The sequence below is a fragment of the Trachypithecus francoisi genome, unplaced genomic scaffold (genome assembly GCF_009764315.1).
Source record: "Trachypithecus francoisi isolate TF-2019V2 unplaced genomic scaffold, Tfra_2.0 Lachesis_group3, whole genome shotgun sequence".
NCBI classification, from domain to species: Eukaryota; Metazoa; Chordata; class Mammalia; order Primates; family Cercopithecidae; genus Trachypithecus; species Trachypithecus francoisi.
Genome location: NW_022681468.1, coordinates 129,204,956 through 129,227,720, shown reverse-complemented (window position 1 = coordinate 129,227,720; position 22,765 = coordinate 129,204,956). Strand labels below are relative to the sequence as shown.

General features: G+C 43.0%; 1 protein-coding gene and 1 long non-coding RNA gene across 6 annotated transcripts in view; both read right to left on the bottom strand.

Moving 5' to 3' along the window:
- Positions 1 to 22,765, bottom strand: part of RORA (RAR related orphan receptor A) — a 753,017-nt gene that overhangs the window by 46,464 nt on the left and 683,788 nt on the right. The window lies entirely within an intron of this gene.
- On the bottom strand, positions 3,776 to 11,068 carry LOC117070565. The gene is made up of 2 exons (XR_004431966.1): positions 10,261 to 11,068; positions 3,776 to 9,311 (listed from the first exon to the last, which is right to left on the bottom strand). It is a non-coding gene; the product is annotated as an uncharacterized LOC117070565 (long non-coding RNA).

Here is a 22,765-nt window from a genome sequence, read left to right as displayed (position 1 = left end):
TTCCACAACCACTTACTTTGGATTTGAGGTGATGTTGTGTTCAGTACTTACAGCACACATGAAACTATTGGATTTAACCTCATTATAAACCATGTGTACTGCTAACTCCCTTTCTCAGGGCCTAATACAAGTACTGTGGTGACTTATCCATCCTTTTTTTAGTGCTTGCATACTGAGTTTCTTTCCTGTCCAAATTTAAAGATTGTTCCAAATCTCACATCCAGTGTATTTTCTATACTCTGGAGGCTTTCTATTACCCCAGTAATGGTGACTGTGGATACTAATAGGTATAGTTTGAGTTAAGCAACTTAATATGTTTAAGGTTGCATTCAACAAAAATTGTCATTTGCAAGTGTGCCTCATGTTAACACTTGGCTTGATTTCTTCAAGAAAAATTCTTTATGAAATATGAAATCTAATAATGTCTCATACTTCACAGTCCTTCCGATATGTTTAATATAGTCAAGGCAAAGGTTTGTGCCACAGATCTGCAACTCTAGAGAAAGCGACTTATGCCTAACATTTTTCAGAGATGCACAAAAGGCAAGTGGAAGTAGAGAAATCGTGAAAGGTGTTATCAGCTGAGTTATTGCCTACTTTTCCCTACATGAATTGAGTAGGCTAGAATAAGAACTAGCCTCACTACCTTGATTCTTAGGACTATAATAATTAGGCAACATAAAGTCCTTGAACCACCCATTAAACAGAATTTATACATGAAATGAAGACCTACTTGGAGCTGCTTCTCCCCATGTCTCACCTCAAGGTGTAATGACAGAAATTAGGGATGAACAAACCTCTTTAGGTCCTAGCATTTAAGTCAGCATCAAAACTACCTGACGCTAAACTTGGGCCTTTTAAGAGTTATCTTCATTCCATCTTAACAATGGGAGAGATCAAGCATGTCTACTTAGTCCTCTATAAGAATATGAAGGCCCTTGGCAGGGCATATTGAGAACACTGAGTAGAACTGCAAATGGACAAACTGAAAATGATATGCAGTATTCCTGTCCAGTTGGCCTGGACTCATGGTGGATTACTAATGAGACGTGAAGTAACGATGTTTAAGGCTGTGACCAAGATGCCTGTCTGGCGTGGGGGACTGCTCATGATGGGAGTGGCCTTGGGAGTACCGTGCTGGTGCCTGCACTTCCATCTTTGGAATGGCTCATGGCCCAGCGGGTGTGACGGTAGGTGCGGGTGGGGAGCAGTTGTAGTACAGACCCCAGAGTTTGGTGCCACTGTGACACAGAACTGATGGCCTGAGTCAGGCTTCAGCTCGCAGGGATTTTCAGATCTGGAGGATATTGGAGCGGAGACAGTCATGAGATCTGTGGAGGCCAAGAAGCTTAGGATAAATGGACTCACTGTAGATTGACTGGTATTTCCAAACAGTGGGGGGCTCCGGGGCGGGGGGCAGTCACTTAGATCTTTGTCCCCATGGTGTCTGTGCTTAGTTCCAGTGGGCTAAAGAATCAGAATTAACTAAAACAAGCTTCACTGGGAATATCACGGTAAGGTGCCAGAAGGGTTTCTGGATAGCAAGTTGAGGTATTCTGATTGGTTAAACTAGTCTCCTAGGCTCCCTCCTGCATGGCTCTCTTATCTCAGATGACAATTTCAGTTGCAAATGCTCTTTAGGAAATGACTAAAATCCCCCTACTCCAAAAGCAAACCCTCTGAATGTGATCTGATCACACGTGTTAAAATTCCCAGAAAGCGAGCATTTGCAGATGGGAGCAGGGCACTTGCTCAGCCTTTCATTTAATCCAACAATGCACAAAAGCCCTCCCCATCCCCCATTTTAGTCAATTTCCAGAATTCAAATTAATCCATGAGAAAAAAATGCAGTCAGTGCCTTGCAAATTTTTCAAAAGGAGGCAGTTTAGTTTTGTGAATTTGAGTTTTCAGTCCAACAAGAAGGAGGAGGACAAAAATCCCTCTGCCCTTTGCCTTTCATCATGTAGGCTTTTTGGTTTCCCACCAGGTAGTGTGGTGTCTTCTCAAAACCTTCTTTTAACACAAATTATGAATCTTGGCCCATATATATACTGCACACATTAACTCAGCCAGCATTTCAAAGGATGAGTTCTGTCAGACAGCACTACTGTCAACGTTCACAAGTATATTGATTAAATTAGCCCACATACATATTCATCCCAGCAAAGAAGTTTATTGTGTAGTGGAATATCTGGAGCAAGATGCGCACATATAATCATGAATTGGCTTCACAATGAACAATCTTGCTATGAAAAATTCTAATTTGCCCACATTTTCAGCTCTATTGCCTAAATAATTTGCTCTCTGATGCACCCTATGTAATTCAAGCAGGCTCTCCACACCTGCAGAGGCAAATTTCTGCAGTTTCAAGGAGCTGACAACAAGTGGCAGCCGGCGTCAGGAAATCCTGGAATGCAAGGGTGCTAATTAACCAAGTGGTCCTTGGGGCTAGGCTGTCATTTAGCACTGCACGTCTATAGAAAGTTTGCTTTGAATTTTTAATTATAAAAGGAACAAGAACTTGGGCACTAGCATTCTTCAGATGACATTTATTCCTCAGGACCGATCTTAGGAGATGTCATGGTCCAGAGGACAATGCCCATTCTCCCAAACAATTAAAAAAATAAAAATTGTATGAGAGGCACGCAGTACTTCATTCTGTGAGTAGTGATCTCTCAATAATAATCTAATTTATAATAACATCTACATGTATTTGTGCTAATAATGTGTTATGCATTATATCTCACTCACTCCTCCAACACCCTATGCGGTAGGCATCACTATTTATTGTTACTGTCATCATTGTCATCATCATCATTGCACTCGTTAAGCAATCACTAACCAGGGCTCAAAAGACATCCCCGAAGTAGTTTGTTTAAACTTAACACACTACTCAGGAATTGATGTCACTATCTCTTTCTGGGAGTTATCCGCTTAGTTTATAACTAAAAATAACCACCAACCTTCTAGGCCACTGATCTCAGTTTCACAAAATTCTGGTTAGAATTTTAACCCTAAAATGACCAATGCCAACGTTTGACAGTTCTTAAGGCCGGGCAAATTACTTAACCTCTCTAAGCCTCAGTTTCATACTTGAAGATTCAAGGATGTCATACATAAATGCATACCATATATATGATATCTGTATGAGCTTTTATATATGTATTCTCTCTATATGCCCATCACATAGTTCTTAGAAATAGTTGGCACTCAATAAATAGTAGTTATTATTATTGTTGTTGTTGATAAGAAATCCTGCCTTATAGTGAAATGAAATTCTTTCCTCCAGACTTTAAGCTCTTTCTGAGGTGGGGATAGAGAAAAGCTGCTTATCCTCCAAATAATATGACAGTCAGTTCCTACCAGCTACCACAGCAATCCTTCACAACATTGCTGCTTAACTGTTTGCTACAACACAGTGGTATGTTGCAATAAGTTGCAGGAGTGTCACGGGGAACTGGTTACTAATAAAAGTTTTACAAAATTAAAGTTGTTTATTTGTTCACACAAAAACTAAACTAATATGGACCCAAGGTTACCCCAATAATATTGTTCACTGTAGCTCACTTGCACAATCATATCTTTTCTTGAATTGGACTGAATGGGGTGGGGTTACTGCTGGCTTGCCAGGAAACGGCCGATGGGCGAACCTTTAGTACACCTATGGGAACATGTCTGTCATGCTTATGAATGTCAACCAATTTTGTGTGTCTTGCAAAAACGGTCAAAAACTAGTGCTTTAAAAAGCCTATCTTTTACACAAATCTGTTGATGATTTTTTTTTTCTAGAATGCAGAGAATATGGAGGACTTTTCACTTGCTATGTTACATATTTCTCTAATGTTTGAATTTTTTACAACCAGCATGTATTACTTTTGTAAGCAGAAAAATCAATAAAGATTAAAAAGAAAAACCCTAAGGCATTTGATTTTATTTTCAGTAAAATGGCTTGAGTCCTTTATGGATTAGTCACTTTATTTTATCCCCTGTTTAAAACTGCCAGGGTATTAAAAGCTTCTGCAGCTGCCTGAATGGCGGCCTGGCTTGCGTGTCAAGGTTAGTCGGGGGAGAGCTGCAGAGTCTTCACCTTGATCCCTGGAGGGACTTCAGGAATGCCAGGTTTCTAGAATTTTGTGGCCCTCTTATTTCAGGGCTTCTAAAGATGGCCATGCAGGGTGTGCTCTGCCCAGTGCGGCCTAACTGAGGGGGCAAAAGTAGGGGCTGAAATGCACCTGGCTGTGAGCCTTGCTGCAGAGCGACTGCAACAGCCTGGAGAGAGGAAGCCTTTCTTCAATCTGTCTACCCAGACAAGCTCCCTTTTTTCAAACCCTCCTTCCAGGGTTGGTGCCCCTTCTCTATAGTGCTAGGAGCGGAGAGTTCAGAGAGTAACATGCTTTCTCTTCATTCTGCCATGGGAGGCCCCAGGCCACCATAAGGGTTTTCAGAGAGCTCTCATTACATCTCCAAGTGGAAGGGGAACAGACCATCGACCTGGACCTGTGGCTTGGAATAGAGTATCGGTATGTTCCATAGCCCAGGCATGTTCAGTGGCCCTCAGGGATGAGGAGAGCCGAGTTTTAGCTGCATCCTATGCAAACTAACGATCAACTTGTTTGGCCACTTGGTCTGCTAAGTATATTTTAAATATAACACTAATATGTTTCCCTAGTGTATTATTTTCTTCTCTTGATTTTGGATTCTTTCATGACAGTATTGAATTAGATCTCCAATTAGAAAGCCCTACTCCTTCAGTAAGCAGTCTCATAGTCATTTTTGGCAATAATAATGCCTGAGTTTTTGCAGAATTCTCTAGTTTTCAAAGTTTTGATCCTGTTAGCTTGCTTTGATTTTGGTGCTTTCACCATCCCTAAAGGAGGCAGACAGGTATTATCACCACCATTTTACAGATATGGAAAATGAGCCTCAGGAGGGTTAAATGGCTTCTTCTCTATGTCCAGATTTCCCAGGGCTTTGATACAGAAACAGCCACAAAAAAGACAGACTTGGTGTCTCTTTCCTATTCAGGATTATTTGATGTGTTTAGATTTATGCCATCACCGATCGGGGGCTCTCAGGGGGACATAACACCAAAAAGAAAGCATGGGGAGTCAATTCAGCTAAGAGATAGAGTTGGGCCTTCCAGGTCTGCCTCCGAGACTAAACTCCCTGGGTGGCCTCAAGCAACTCACTTACACCTCCACTTCCTCCATCTATAAAATGGGAGTAATTCTTACCTCCCAGGCAGGTGGTGGTAAATGAGTGCTCCCAAAGCTCTTTGAAGATGAAAAACGTATATACATGGGAAGCTTCAGGAAGCCTGCCATACCATTCGTGGCAAAGATTGTGACGCTGTGTCCTATTACCCATATCCAGCTATGCCACAAAGAGAATAAAAATTACACAGTACCATAATTCTCATCTGCTAGCTAGACTTAAATTTTTTTTAATCATTGGTTTCCAAGATGCTTTCCCGAGGGACTGATGGGTCCAGAGGTAACTATCTTACTCACAACTTAGAAGAAAAAGAGCACTTAGATGGACAAGTCGCCTCTTTATGCAAAGTCCTTGACCTGGCTTTATCTAGGGCTTGTACAGTCTTGCTGGGGCATCATGGAAATGGTCATAATTCCCACTTGTTAACATAATAAACATATATGTCACCCTCTGACACCCCAAGCCTTATTATTAAGTTGACATCTGACTCAAACGACTCTATCAAATTATAGCCATTTAAAAAAAGTTCTTCACCTTACTAAATAAGCTACTTCTTTAAAAACTTCAACTGGATTGTAATTTCTCCTGAAAACTTAATGGCTTTAAAAAAAATCATTTTTCAATAAAAAGTGTTGAGTATACCTGCCAGATGGCGCACGCGCGCGTGCACACACACACACACACACACTCCTCAAACCATCAAGAGATCAAACATTTGTGAACTAAATTTAAAATAAGACAAAATTGAAGTTTTGGAACTTTGACAATTTTTCTTCAGTCTTTGAAAGACATAGGTGTGCAAGAGTTAACATACTGGGCCACAATGCTCCATCTGAATTCAGAGAAAGCTGAGCTGTGTGTGCAGGAAATCTCTGAAGAATAAGAAAGCCAGGCACATCTTCTCATGTGGCTTTCTGTGAATATGCAGGTGGTTCTGACAATGGGAACTGAATATTAATCCTTTGTAATATGTTTCCATCCCTACTAGATTAAGCTTTCTAGAGAACTGACTCACATTCCCTGATGCATATGTATCTCTGCTAAAAGCCAAATCCAAATGAGCACTTTTATCCCTAGACAGGGAAATTCTGTCAAATCACAGAGGAAACAGATTTTTCATATAGAAGAACAGTGGGTGGCTTTGATTTTTAGATCCACTTCTCTCTAGAATTCTCCTATCACATAGTAATGCACAAACTGTTTAAATTTAAGGCATTTGACTCTTCACCTTTTTTGGTATCTACCTGGTAACCAATTTAAACCTTGAGTGAAAGACTTGAACAGCAAGAGAATAAGCTTCCTAATACTTCATCCTACTCATCCAGTAGCTCAAATACTGAATAAGTTCTCACCCAGTAAATGATGCCACCATGATCAGCAATATAATCCTTTTTTTTTTTTCTGTTTTTCCTCACTTTTGCCTTTGTAAACAGCAGACGTATTTGTTGTTAAGGATTTGTGGGGTTGTGTGATATCAGGGGCTAAGATAAAGGTAACTGGCCGTTTAACCAAGGCCTTGAAGATTTTCTAGGACCCTGGGATCAGTAACATCTAACAAAAGTCCTCTTTCTCTAGAATCTCTTGGGGTGGGTTAAATGTCATTTCATATCAGCAAGAAAGAGAACCCATTTAGTTTGCTAAGTGATTAGACTATGCTCAAGGGAAATTCCTAATAACGTTGTTTCCAACAATGGTGTCCCTTACATAATTCTGGATAATACTAGACAAAAAAAAAGTCATCTGACTCACAGAACTCCATGTAATCTTTTACTTGCGATCAACTTCACTCTAGATACCAATTCCGTTTTTTCTCCTTTACAGGAACAATTACGCTACATTTAGGTGAAATCTTCCTTACAGCTAAGAGCAGTGGGGCCAACTGTTTGCTTTCATTGCTCAAGGTCTGTTTTCACAACAAAAAAGAACATCTTTAAAACCAAACCAAATCTGGCGATCTTATCTAGTTTCTGCTCAACCAAAAACATCAGAATTATTCTTACTGCATTTTATGAAACAACCTTACTTTACCCAGTTACCCCCAACATTCTCGCAGCTAAGCCCACGAGAAAACCACTCCACTTTCCAGCTGTCTTAACTTCACACCACATTTCACATAACCCCACAGATTCTTAACAACCATTGATTACTAATTCCACCTGCACAATTTCCATGACCCCCATAACTGTGCGGTCACAAAACTCCGCTGCATGAAGTAAGATGTGCAGAAATGGGTCAAAATAACAAGAATCCAGGTTAAGTCATAAAAGCTTACCAGGCAAAGGAACCCATCATTTCTTTCCATGAACTTTGATGGCATTCTGAAGATCCGCTACTGCTCATTGAATAGTAGATATCACTCAAGGAATATTCCTCAACCAAATAAACTGGATTCATGGTAAATTGGAAATAACTTGTAACATTAAATGTTGAAAATGCATTTACATCCCTCTGTAGCAAGCCCAGAACACTAAAAAGACAACACATTTATAGTCACAGGAACATGGTGTCATGACACCAAAACTTTCTTGGTCCACAGATCATGTTAGTGGGTGAGGACTGTTAAGAGGATTAGCCCACAGCCTGTATCTCTGCTCCACCTCTGTGCTGTTTTCCTTTTCAAAAAAGTGTCCTTAGAATTAATAAGAGGATGAAGCTTTGGATGAGAGATGAGGGAAAGGTCTAGTTTTTATTAAAAATCACAGGCAATTTATTTAGGCTTGCCAGAAGCGGAAGTCTAAATGTTTTCCTATTAACCACTTTAAGATTGTAAGATCTTGAAGAATTAGTGACCAACTCCTAGAAATTCAACTAGTTCCTCCACCTCCAATTTCCAGGACGTGGTCATTAACATCTAAACAAAAAATATGGCAAGTTCTAAGCCTTTCAAATACATCACAGATGTATTTCTGAATTGTGGTTCAATGGTATTTCAAAAAATTCTCTTTTATAATGCTTTTCTAAGACAACCAGTTCAGCCAGGCATACTAATGACCAGACAACCTGAGGACTTGTTTCTGACTCTTTCTCTAAATGCATGGTCTTTAAACTTGCTGATTAAAGAAACATTTCCATTCTTAATTACAACATATAAGCTCAACCTGAGAATGGATAGCAATATTTGTGGATAGCTGAAGCACAGTTGTTTCTATGCCTATTCCCAAGGGAAAGCAGCAGGAGCTGGTGGCTATTTCTTAGTAGGAAAGGGAAATACAGAAAGAGGCAGCAGAGCCTTGGGGATTTAAGGAGTTTTGAGACATAAGGAGAAGAAATGCTCTGGACCAAGCTAAGAGATTGTCAGATTTATTTTAAGAAGGTCTGACATCTGAGCATCAATGCACACATTATAACACCTCATAAATGTCATTTTTCCCCAAGGAAACGAAATGTATAGCCTGTGTGTTTATCTTGAAGCTACTTATTTTTATGTAAGTCATGCACTAGAGGCGAAGTAAGAACACAACAGCCATGTAAAGATATCAAAACGAGGCCCGCAACACTGTCCTTCCTATTCCATTTTCAGTTTTTGCTCCTCTAGTCCAAGGTGCTTCTTTTGCCTGCAGAGACAAACATTTCCGATGACATTCTATGACTGTCCTGAAAATATTGCTATCAGCTATCCACTGTTTGGCAATGTGTGTCTCTGTCACTTAAAATAGCTTGAGTGAGTGTGACATTATCACTGCAATAAGTGAATCTTTCTAATTTGCAGTAAAAGCGTACCATTCACACACTTTGGTACTTCAGTACGGCAAGGTTTTGAAATCCATTTCACACGTGGTGGCAGCACATTTCACATAGGATGGAAACACACTCTGATTGCTAACAGCTGCTGTGGGCACATCTTACTGTCACAGCCACAGCTCAGAATAGCAGGTCCTTTTTAATGCCAATAGCTGCTACCATCTTAAATGGTAACAGAGGCACACACACCACACATACACACATACTACACACATATACCACACATGCACACCGTAGCTCACACGTACCACACATACATACACTACACTCACATATACCATGCTCACACCACAGATGCACACCTCACAACATAGCACACAGGCACACCTCACACACACACGGCACAACAGGCACACCTCATACCACGGCACACAGGCACACCTCACACACGCGGCACACAGGCACACCTCACACACAGGCGGCACACAGGCGGCACACAGGCACACCCCACACATGGCACACATGTACACCTCACACACGGTATGCACACCTCACATACGGCACACAGACACACCCCACACACGGCACACAGGCACATCTCATACACATGTGGCACACAGGCACATCTCACACACGTGGCACACAGTCACACCTCACACACACACGGGACACAGGCACACCTCACACACACGGCACACAGGCACACCAACACACACACGCGGGACACAGGCACACTTCATACATGGCACAGGCACACCTCACACACACAGGACACAGGCACACCTCACACACACGGGACACACGCACACCTCACACACACACGGCACACATGCACACCTCACACACAGCATGCATACCTCACACACACACGGCACACAGGCACACCTCACACACACACACACGGGACACAGGCACACCTCAGACACACGGCACAGGCACACCTCACACACACACACGGCACACATGCATACCTCACACACAGCAAACATACCTCACACACACACGGCACACAGGCACACTTTACACACACACGGCACACAGGTACACCTCACACACACGGCACACAGGCACACATCACACACACGGGACACAGGCACACCTCACACACACGGCACAGGCACACCTCACACACACACGGCACACATACACACCTCACACACACACACGGCACACATGCACACCTCACACACAGCATGCATACCTCACACACACACGGCACACAGGCACACCTCACACACACACACGGGACACAGGCACACCTCACACACACACACGGCACACAGACACACCTCACACACACACGGCACACATGCACACCTCACACACAGCATGCATACCTCACACACACACGGCACACAGGTACACCTCACACACATGGCACACAGGCACACCTCACACACAAGTCTATTCAGCTGCAAGTCCTACCTCAACTTGCTGAGAACCTGCATGACTGGGCACCAAGGACACAGCACACACACACACCCACCCCACATACAAACAGACCACACACATACAACACATATACACCACACACACCACAGATGCACACCACACATGCCACACACATACACAGTACTACATGCTTACACATACACCTTACTCCCTACACAGACACCCCACATGCTTACACATACACCTTACTCCCCACCCCCAACATATGGGTCTACACACGGGTCCATCCAGCTGCAAGTCCTGCCACCACTTGCTGAGAACCTGCGTGACTGGGCACCAAGGACACAAAAAGGATGCACAGAACCCATGAGCGCACCTCATCTTGTTACATTAGCTTCACTGCATAGGAATTAAGGATGAAAGTGAAAACTTTTTTTTAAGAAGAAGACAGTTGATTATAACCTTGAAGGTAAAATGTAGAGATTTGATTTGCAAACTCTAGAGTCTGGGGTGGAATCTCTGCCCTGACATTTGTTAGCTATGAGAACTTGGACACTTTCTTAATCTCTCTGTGCCTCAGTTTCCTCACCTTTAAAACGAGCCCTATCTCATTATTACAGGGTACACAAGTGCCTGTATTATCAATGCCTACCACATAGTAAGTGCTCCATAAATGTTAGCTATAATCATCACCGTCTTTGTGGTTTTTTTTTTTTTTTTAAGACAGGGTCTTACTCTGTCACCCAGGCTGGAGTGCAGTGGTGTGATCACAACTCACTGCAACCTCCACTTCCTGGCCTGAGGCAATCCTACCACCTCAGCCTCCTGAGTAGCTGAGACTATGGGTACACACCACCACGCCTGGCTTTTTTTTTTTTTTTCAGTAGAGATGGGGTTTCACCAGGTTGCCGAGGCTGGTCTTGAATTCCTGGACTCAAGTGATCTGCCTGCCTTGGCCTCCCACAGTGCTGGGATCACTGTCTGTCTTTTCAGGATGATGGTATTTGGCAGGGTCTGCAGCTGGAGTTGAAGGAACTATCAGGAGAATGAAGGATAGGACACTGTATTCCTTTTGTATAACGACATGGAGTTTCGCAGCTTTATTTCTTTTTTTTTTTGAGACGGAGTCTCGCTCTGTCGCCCAGGCTGGAGTGCAGTGGCCAGATCTCAGCTCACTGCAAGCTCCGCCTCCCGGGTTTACGCCATTCTCTCGCCTCAGCCTCCCGAGTAGCTGGGACTACAGGCGCCCGCCATCTCGCCCGGCTAATTTTTTGTATTTTTTTAGTAGAGACGGGGTTTCACCGTGTTAGCCAGGATGGTCTCGATCTCCTGACCTCGTGATCCGCCCGTCTCGGCCTCCCAAAGTGCTGGGATTACAGGCTTGAGCCACCGCGCCCGGCCCTCGCAGCTTTATTTCTAACACAGAGGCCTAACGTGAGAAATAACACTAACCAGGGCACGATGGAAAGAAACCAGTGTTTCTTTCTAGGGAAAGCCCACAGTGAGGCTGGCATCTTGGAGAGGTGGTAAGTGGAGGAAGTGGGAGAGAGGCCTCACACACTGGTAAAGTGGGGAAAAGACTGAACTACAGGGTTCGGAGGCTCTCACAACAGTCCGTGCAGTGAGCAAAATTCACCAAACGCCTGTAACACTTTGTGGCCCTCTTTCTCCATGGCTCAGCTTCCTCATCTGCTCTTAGGCATAGTGCTGCACTAAATAATCTTCCAGAGCCAGTCCTGCTGTATACACTGGGATATGAAGAGTGAGCTGAACTCTCATTTCCCCAATAACAGGGACCTCTTTTTTTTTTTTTTGACACGGAGTCTCACTGTTGCCCAGGCTGAAGTGCAGTGGCCAGATCTCAGCTCACTGCAAGCTCCGCCTCCCGGGTTTACACCATTCTCCTGCCTCAGCCTCCCAAGTAGCTGGGACTACAGGCGCCCGCCACCTCGCCCGGCTAATTTTTTGTACTTTTTTAGTAGAGACAGGGTTTCACCGTGTTAGCCCGGCTGGTCTTGATCTCCTGACCTCGTGATCCGCCCATCTCGGCCTCCCAAAGTGCTGGGATTACAGGCTTGAGCCACCACGCCCAGCCAACAGGGACCTCTTTTTATGGCAAAACCCAGCAGGTGTCATCTCTCAGGGAAAAGGGATAGAACGTGGAAGAGAATTCTGCCTGGTACTAAGTTTTCATTTTCACTGGTTGAGGAAAGGAAACACAATGAACTGTTCTCTTCAAGATCCAAAATAAAAGTTCTGGCAGCTGGTACACCATTTTTATACACCTAACTCCTGGTGCTCCCCCTGCTTTTTTTTTTTTTTTTTTTTGGTTAATGTTAGAAAATAACATTACTACTAAGAAACAAAGAGAATTTTTTTTTTCAAAACCATGTCTTGCCATTACAGATGAGACAAGGCAACACCATGCTAATATGGTGTTGATGTAAAAGATTTGTTTTCCCTTCAAAGTAAATAATTTTAATTGAATGTGCTAGGACAGAGTTAGGTTGTTTTTATTTTTTTTCCTCTCTCTTTGAACGCCACTAATTGTGCCCTTTTGCTTTAAATCAATAGAGGCAAAGCCCACGGCAGATAGTGTCAGTAATGCAAATCCATTTCCTATTGCAATTCACTTTTCAGAACGAAACCTTTTCCATCAGCAAAGCATTTTAGAACCTCAAGCTACACTGTTGCCACCTGCAACTGTCTAAGGTATTGGAGGTCAAGGACAAAGTCCAAGGCCAAGTCAAGGACCATCAGGACATAGACGAGTAACTTCTGAGGCAGCCCCTGGTGGTAACATAAAAGCAAAATATTCATCAGACAAGTGCCTTCGCTGTGAGATGTTGGGGAACCAAGCCCAGTGGGGTGGCTGGCGTCAGTTCAGTGTTCCAGAAAAGCCAAACTATTCACCACGACTTGCCCTGATTTTGCCTTCACTGCTGTTCAAAGAGGCCTGAAGCAGTCATTGAAAGCAATTCCAAGAAATTGAGTTAAAAAAAGAGAAAATTAAAGTTTAGAAAAAAATTATTTGATAAGTGTGTAGACTTACAAATAAATTCTGAATGGAACAGAATTTTTGGGGGTTCATAACCTTTGGTATATTTGTTTTAAAAACCTCAAACACATCCACCAACAGTGAGAAGAATGGCTAGCACTTACGAGGAATTATTATTCATTTAAAATACCCTTTAAACTATGTCACAAAGATAAATTTGTTTACCTGTCCCCACCCTTCAAAATACACAATATTTCTATTGAAGCCAGTTTCTTGTTCTTGGAATCAGCTTTTTGAGTTGTCAGTTAGGCTGGACGAGCTGATTAGTATGGAACTTAACATTGTCAGTAACAAAACAGGTACTCTACCAGAGAAATATCAGTCCATTTTAGGAATGTTTTTGAGAGTGAATCATGGTATCTATGAGAGAAAAATCGAGCCTTTTCCCTCTTCTGGTCTGCTAAGGTAAATGGTGTGACGGAAGGATGTTTCACTGCCCAATTAGCGTGGTCCATTTTCAAGTGAATCTATTATTTTCCTTTCCTTCCTCATTCTTGACTTTCAGACACTGCAAAGTAACCTCAAAGAATGTCTTCTTTGGGCATAATTTTACCAATACTCTTTAAGATCCTTTATCACATTTCAAAGCACTTTGCGAAAACAAAACGTCCTCAATGGGGCAGGTGAGATCTCAGGAACAGCGATAGAATTCATTTTAAATAAGTCTGTGTGATTTTTCTACTATATCATTTCAGGGACTTTCCTTAAAGAGGCTTTAAGGAAGAACTTAAAATGGAGAAAGCCAACTTTTGAACGTGGTGATCACGTTGCCTTCAGCCTCTTCTACGTCAGGGAGTCAAGGGGCTGCGGAGCTATCTGTTCCACCTGCTACATGGTTTCTCATCCTTCTCCGAACCTGACAAATACTATGTGGCATCTCCGTCACAGTTGACATTGCTAGGCCCCACTTCTTATTCAACTTTAACTGAACAATGGGGAGCAAGAAAGGATTATGTAAGAAAAAATGAAAAACTTTGAGGGCCAACTAACAGATTTCCTAAACTAATGATGTATCTTAATATTCCAGGAATTTGATTTAGGACAAATTGTTATTTGGATGGATATTTGTCTATTGAGAGAGTAATTGTTAAACTAAAGGAAATTGGTCACATATTTTAGCAATGGCTAAAAATGACCAGTGGGCCAAGGATTTTGAGCTCGTGAGAGCCTTCTCCAGGAATGTTATCATTCATTTCACTCCAGTGTGGCTCTTTCCCCCATCTGCAGCCAAAACAGTCCCCAGGAGAAGCAGATAGAGACGGGAAAATAGGTAGCAGTTCTGTATAGTCTTCAGTAACAGCTCATAAACCTTAAAAAAATGGGCTTTTAATAAAGCCCATTTTTATATTTTTAAACATAAAATGGAATAAAATGATGATAGTTCCAAAGGACTTCCTGTGGGGAAAGTTTCAACGGGGAAAGTTTCAATGTCACAACTAAAATTTACATCAAATTCCCCAGCGCACCCTTGTCTTCAACCCGAGGCTGCGTAACGGAGGTTTGCCGAGCCTGGAAACAGGGAATTGTGTATGACTGCAGTAAAAGCACCAAGTGGCCTCATGACCAAACCCTCCTGCCTCTTAGTGACTTCTGAACTGGTGGCTGAAGTCAGAATTGTCCTTGATTACTATCAGATTATGACAATGAAGTCACCATTCTGTGTTCTTTTGAGCAGCAGGATTTTCCCTCGTGTTGTCCCTCCATTCAGTTTCCCACATTCACTGCTTGTGCAGAATTTTGTTAGTCAGGAGAGTAGCAGTTCTGACACAACTGAAAATGTGTATGATCAACAGTGGGGTAATCTGGATATCTGACACATACTGTGGGCGTGGAGATGCTCCTATGCTGTGGTGGATGATGGCCTTCGAATGTTCTTTGTTGTCATCCACTCTATTAATTTTCTAGAAGAAAGCTAGTGGCCAATGTTTTCTTCCAACAGATTCACTGGTTCCAACCTTGACACCAAAATGAGGATTGAGTGTCAAAGTTCTGATGTTGTCATTGCCCCAAACTACTTGGAGCTACTTCTTATGCAGCTGCTCTCAGTGCCAATGAGATCAGACACAATTGTACTTTATAGTCCCTCTCCCCCTTTTTTATTTTTTTTAATTTTTTTTTTTAGATAGGGTCTTGCTCTGTCACCCAGGCTGGAGTGCAGTGGCGTGATCTCGGCTCACTGCAACCTCCACCTCCCCCAGGGTTCAAAGGATTCTCCTGCCTCAGCCTCCCGAGTAGCTGGGATTACAGGTGCCCAACACCACGCCTGGGTAATTTTTGTATTTCTTGTAGAGACAGGTTTCTCCATGTTGGCCAGGCTGGTCTTGATCTCCTGACCTCAGGTGAGCCACCCACCTTAGCCTCCCAAAGTGCTGGGATTACAGGTGTAAGCCACCATGCCTGGCTTTTTTTTTTTTCTAAGGAAAATGACCTGGTTTGGTTTCTTCACTTACCTTTTTCAGAACATTAACTATTGGTTGTTTTCAAATATCAAGCTCAGTTTTCTAGGAGAACTATGGCCACTATGGAGAATATGAAAACATTGCTAAAGGAGGTGAAAGCCATTTCGGAAGAGGAGTTATATATTAGCTTTTGGCAGTGACAGCATTATGGACACGGACATTCAGCGTTCCCAGTTGACTGCTTTGAAGGGGCAATGTTCACGTGAAGTATACCTCCTAGTACGTTTGTTAAAATAAAATCAGCTTCATTACCTAATAACAGAAATGACTTTGGGAGAAAACTCTGAGTCTCACGTTTTATTTTCCTGACAATGCTGTTCACTTAGGGCAGACTTTGTGGAAATTCTGATTTCATTACCCATCACTGCTGCATGAAAATACGCTTTCTGATGTCATGCTCTGAAAGAAACTAAGTTGTTTGCTACAACTAACCCTACACAGAAATTAGAAAATTATATGACAAAAAGTTTACTTCAGCCTGCAGTTGGGACATAGGTTATTACTGAAAGTAGTCGTCGGCATGGTTTCTGGTTTCACAGTAAAAGAAGACGACTTGAAAGGACTCAGTGGTTTTGATGCTCTTCTGAAATGAAAACACTCAGTGAGCGCGTAGCATTGGGTTGTCATTAATGTCAGCCAAGCGAAAACACTGTCTCCATGAACACTGCAGTCATTTCCCTGCTGAGACCATGACTTTCCACTCCCTGGCATTTCGGGCACTGTGCTAGTACTTTTCCAAAAGAGACTCTTAAGGCAATTCATTCTAGATAATCAAACACATACAACAGTCTTAAATGAATAGGTGGCCTGAATTTGCTAAAGTCAGCCAACAATTTCCAGGGGAGAATGTGTTCTTTTTTTTTTTTTTTTTTGAGACGGAGTCTCGCTCTGCCACCCAGGCTGGAGTGCAATGGCCAGATCTCAGCTCACTGCAAGCTCCGCCTCCCGGGTTTACGCCATTCTCCTGCCTCAGCCTCCGGAGTAGCTGGGACTACAGGCGCCCGCCACCTCGCCCGGCTAGTTTTTTGTATTTTTTTAGTAGAGACGGGGTTTCACCGTATTAGCCAGGATGGTCTCGATCTCCTGACCTCGTGATCCGCCCGCCTCGGCCTCCCAAAGTGCTGGGATTACAGGCTTGAGCCACCGCGCCCGGCCTGAATGTGTTCTTTTCTGAGAAATACTATCAGGTAATGATGAAACCCTTAAGTGCTGGGAGGCAAGAAGTATAAATACTACACTTCACAGTAAATAGCATTAGTTTAAAATAATGTTGTGGATAAAAATGTAATCAAGTAGCTTTACATTGCTCCTATTAAACTTGATACACACAGTTTAACATGTCTTGTGGAAGAAAACAGGAAAAATCTCTGGCATTCTCGATATGCTCTATGATATGTAGCCGCTCTTACGTTCTGTGTCTGTTGCCTATTTTGTAAACAGGCAACAAAACACCATACTTCATCCCAGAGTTATGAGAAACAAGGGATGAAGCATGTTGTGTTGGATGGAGTTAATGATATAACGTTAAAAAACCTCACAGTTTCCATCTACTCTCTTGCTCTCTGCAATCAAGCTGGGCATGAGAGAAGAAAATAAAGCGGGCCGGGCGCGGTGGCTCAAGCCTGTAATCCCAGCACTTTGGGAGGCCGAGACGGGCGGATCACGAGGTCAGGAGATCGAGACCATCCTGGCGAACATGGTGAAACCCCGTCTCTACTAAAAAATACAAAAAACTAGCCGGGCGAGGTGGCGGGCGCCTGTAGTCCCAGCTACTCGGGAGGCTGAGGCAGGAGAATGGCGTAAACCCGGGAGGCGGCGTTTGCAGTGAGCTGAGATCCGGCCACTGCACTCCAGCCCGGGAAGACAGAGCGAGACTCTGTCTCAAAAAAAAAAAAAAAAAAAAAAGAAAATAAAGCGATTTTCTTAGGTAGGGAGTGAGTGTTGGAAACTGGCATTTACTATATCACCAGGGCATATTTGTTGTTGGTATTTTTCCTGCCCCATTCATTGGCCATGAATTAATTTAAGAAACAAGGCATCAGGGAACAGGCTAAATATGAAACAGTGTTTGCCATGTTTTTTGGTGTCAAACACTATAAGACCAACGTGCTAAACTTTGGATGAGAAAATATTCTGCAGTTTCTCAGGATCTCACATGTTTGTCATACTTCCTACAGTGGTAGTATACTATTTTTCATGTCACTTTTATATTCCAATGATTTTTATACACCAAGGTCAATTCCCACAGAAAGATTGCCTGGGGATAGGTATGTGTGTGTGGGAGGGGGGATCTGGTGATACTTATGTGGTAATCTTTTTATTTCATCCATTTTCTCTGCTTTCACATTATAAATTCAAACTAACGTCACTCTCCGCCCTCTCCCATCTCCTTCCCAATCAACAAAACAAAAAATAAAATTCATATTTTACTATGTGTATTATGAAACAGCCTACAATAGGACACCAGTGTTTTTTAAAATCCTACTTCTTATCAAGTGTCTGATTTTCTTCTGGCCATCAACTGAATTGTAAGAACAACATAGCTCATTTTATGAAACAAAAGTGATATTTGAAAACTAAGTGGCTGAAGATGTAATTGTCTATATTTGAGCTGCTTCTGACCTTGAAAAAAGTATAAAAGAGGGGCCGGGCGTGGTGGCTCACACCTGTAATCCCAGCACTTTGAAAGACCGTGGTGGGTGGATCATGAAGTCAGGAGTTCAAGACCAGCCTGGTCAAGATGGTGAAACCCTGTCTCCACTAAAAATATAAAAATTAGCCGGGTGTGGTGGCACACGCCTATAATCCCAGCTATCTGGGAGGCTGAGGCACAGAAAGGCAGAGAATTTCTTGAACCTGGGGGATGGAGGTTGCAGTGAGCCAAGATCGCGCCACTGCACTCCAGCCTGGGCAACAGAGCGAGACTCCGTCGCAAAAAAAAAAAAAAAAAAAAAAAAGAAAAAGAAAAAAGAGGAACATTTAAGACTTGAAATTTAGATGGAAATTTTAAAGTTTTAAGTTGTTTGTATTCAACCCCAAACACATTCATCTCAAAAAATAATATTAAAAGCCACAGAATTTATAACTTATGCATCAATAGTTTCTCCTTTAAGTGGTCACTAAAAAGATATCAAACTTTTTTTTGCTGTAAGAGCATATTTAAAAAGTATCAATGAAAGTGTTACCAGTTTTCAATCTTCCTCACTTGGACATTAAAAGGATTAAAGTTGGGCTGGGCGCGGTGTCTCAAGCCTGTAATCCCAGCACTTTGGGAGGCCGAGACAGGCGGATCACGAGGTCAGGAGATTGAAACCATCCTGGCTAACACGGTGAAACCCCGTCTCTACTAAAAAAAATACAAAAAACTAGCCGGGCGTGATGGCGGGAGCCTGTAGTCCCAGCTACTCCAGAGGCTGAGGCAGGAGAATGGCGTGAACCCGGGAGGCGGAGCTTGCAGTGAGCTGAGATCTGGCCACTGCACTCCAGCCTGGGCGACACAGCGAGACTCCGTCTCAAAAAAAAAAAAAGGATTAAAGTTATTGTCAGCACACACATGGATCAGCTTTCAATGGAAAAGAATTAATGTGTTTTGATGTTGTTTGTTTTCCTTAAGGCTCAAGGACACTCAGAAAAAGACGTAAATAGAAGCATATATTATCATGTAGATGGTGACTCTCCAAGGGGATGATGAGGGAACAGAAGTAATACTACCCTAATTCTGAAATAATAAAAGCTCAAGCAATGAATGGATGAATTTACACCTCAAAACTTCATGGAAGATAGGCATACAAAAATAAGCTTTCAAAATTGAATGAACTCATTACCACAATTAAAGAAAACAAAAAGAAACATTTTGCATAACTGCTGGTTTTGCCGCTCCTTCTGCTAATTTAGTTTGTCTGGAAGAGTCACTGTGTGGACCACTGATGCTTCATCACACTTAACCAACACCTTTAGAAGAAAACAGGATAGCTACAAAGTAAGTAGTATCTTTTTATGTTTCAGATTTCCATAAGGCGATTTCACAGTATTCCAGAGTGAAATCAATTAAGAAATAACTATAGAGGGGGGGCGGAGCAAGATGGCCGAATAGGAACAGCTCCAGTCTCCAGCTCCCAGCGCGAGTGACACAGAAGACCGGTGATTTCTGCATTTTCAACTGAGGTACTGGGGTCATCTCTCTAGGGAGTGCCGGACAATCGGTGCTAGTCAGCTGCTGCAGCCTGACCAGCGTGAGCTGAAGCAGGGCGAGGCATCGCCTCACCTGGAAGCGCAAGGGGGAAGGAAATCCGTTTTCCTAGCCGGGGAACTGAGACACATAACACCTGGAAAATCGGGTAACTCCCACCCCAATACTGCGCTTTAAGGAAACAGGCACACCAGGAGAATATATCCCACACCTGGCCGGGAGGGTCCCACGCCCACGGAGCCTCCCTCACTGCTAACACAGCAGTCTGCGGCGATCTATCCGCAAGGTAACAACGAGGCTGGGGGAGGGGCGCCCGCCATTGCTGAGGCTTAAGTAGGTAAACAAAGCCGCTGGGAAGCTCGAACTGGGTGGAGCTCACAGCAGCTCAAGGAACCTGCCTGTCTCTGTAGACTCCACCTCTGGGGACAGCCCACAGCTGAGGTCCAATAGGGAAAGCAGCGGGGGCGGTGCAGAGGCGAATGACTCTGTCTGACAGCGTTGGGGAGAGCCGTGGATCTCCCAACACGGAGGTTGAGATCCGAGAACGGACAGACTGCCTGCTCAGGTGGGTCCCTGACCCCTGAGTAGCCTAGCTGGGAGACATCCCCCACTAGGGGCAGTCTGACACCCCACACCTCACAGGGTGGAGTCATCCCTGAGAGGAAACTTCCAAAGGAAGAATCAGACAGGTACACTCGCTGTTCAGCAATATCTATCTCGGCAACCTCTGCTGCTGATACCCAGGCAAACAGGGTCTGGAGTGGACCTCAAGCAATCTCCAACAGACCAACAGACAGTCCTTCTGACTGTCAGACGGAAAACTATCAAACAGGAAGGACACCTACACCAAAACCCCATCAGTACGTCACCGTCATCAAAGACCAGAGACAGATAAAACCACAAAGATGGGGAAGAAGCAGGGCAGAAAAGCTGGAAATCAAAAAATAAGAGCGCATCTCCCCTGCAAAGGAGCGCAGCCCATCGCCAGCAACGGATCAAAGCTGGTCAGAGAATGACTTTGACGAGATGAGAGAAGAAGGCTTCAGCCCATCAACTTCTCAGAGCTAAAGGAGGATTATGTAGCCAGCGCAAAGAAACTAAAAATCTTGAAAAAAGAGTGGAAGAACTGACAGCTAGACTAATTAATGCAGAGAAGATCGTAAACGAAATGACAGAGATGAAAACCATGACACGAGAAATACGTGACAAATGCACAAGCTTCAGTAACCGACTCAATCAACTGGAAGAAAGAGTATCAGCGATTGAGGATCAAATGAATGAAATGAAGTGAGAAGAGAAACCAAAAGAAAAAAGAAGAAAAAGAAATGAACAAAGCCGGCAAGAAGTATGGGATTATGTAAAAAGACCAAATCTACGTCTGATTGGGGTGCCTGAAAGTGAGGGGGAAAATGGAACCAAGTTGGAAAACACTCTTCAGGATATCATCCAGGAGAACTTCCCCAACCTAGTAGGGCAGGCCAACATTCAAATTCAGGAAATACAGAGAACGCCACAAAGATACTCCTCCAGAAGAGCAACTCCAAGACACATGATTGCCAGATTCACCAAAGTTGAAATGAAGGAAAAAATCTTAAGGGCAGCCAGAGAGAAAGGTCGGGTTACCCACAAAGGGAAGCCCATCAGACTAACAGCAGATCTCTCGGCAGAAACTCTACAAGCCAGAAGAGAGTGGGCCAATATTCAACGTTCTTAAAGAAAAGAATTTTCAACCCAGAATTTCATATCCAGCCAAACTAAGTTTCATCAGTGAAGGAGAAATAAAATCCTTACAGATAAGCAAATGCTTAGAGATTTTGTCACCACCAGGCCTGCCTTACAAGAGACCCTGAAGGAAGCCCTAAACATGGAAAGGAACAACCGGTACCAGCCGTTGCAAAAACATGCCAAAATGTAAAGACCATCGAGGCTAGGAAGAAACTGCATCAACTAATGAGCAAAATAACCAGTTAATATCATAATGACAGGATCAAGTTCACACATAACAATATTAACCTTAAATGTAAATGGACTAAATGCTCCAATTAAAAGACACAGACTGGCAAACTGGATAAAGAGTCAAGACCCATCAGTCTGCTGTATTCAGGAGACCCATCTCACATGCAGAGACATACATAGGCTCAAAATAAAGGGATGGAGGAAGATCTACCAAGCAAATGGAGAACAAAAAAAAGCAGGGGTTGCAATCCTAGTCTCTGATAAAACAGACTTTAAACCATCAAAGATCAAAAGAGACAAAGAAGGCCATTACATAATGGTAAAGGGATCAATTCAACAGGAAGAGCTAACTCTCCTAAATATATATGCACCAATACAGGAGCACCCAGATTCATAAAGCAAGTCCTTAGAGACCTACAAAGAGACTTAGACTCCCATACAATAATAATGGGAGATTTCAACACTCCACTGTCAACATTAGACAGATCAACGAGACAGAAAGTTAACAAGGATATCCAGGAATTGAACTCATCTCTGCACCAAGCGGACCTAATAGACATCTATAGAACTCTCCACCCCAAATCAACAGAATATACATTCTTCTCAGCACCACATCGCACTTATTCCGAAATTGACCACATAATTGGAAGTAAAGCACTCCTCAGCAAATGTACAAGAACAGAAATTATAACAAACTGTCTCTCAGACCACAGTGCAATCAAACTAGAACTCAGGACTAAGAAACTCAATCAAAACCGCTCAACTACATGGAAACTGAACAACCTGCTCCTGAATGACTACTGGGTACATAACGAA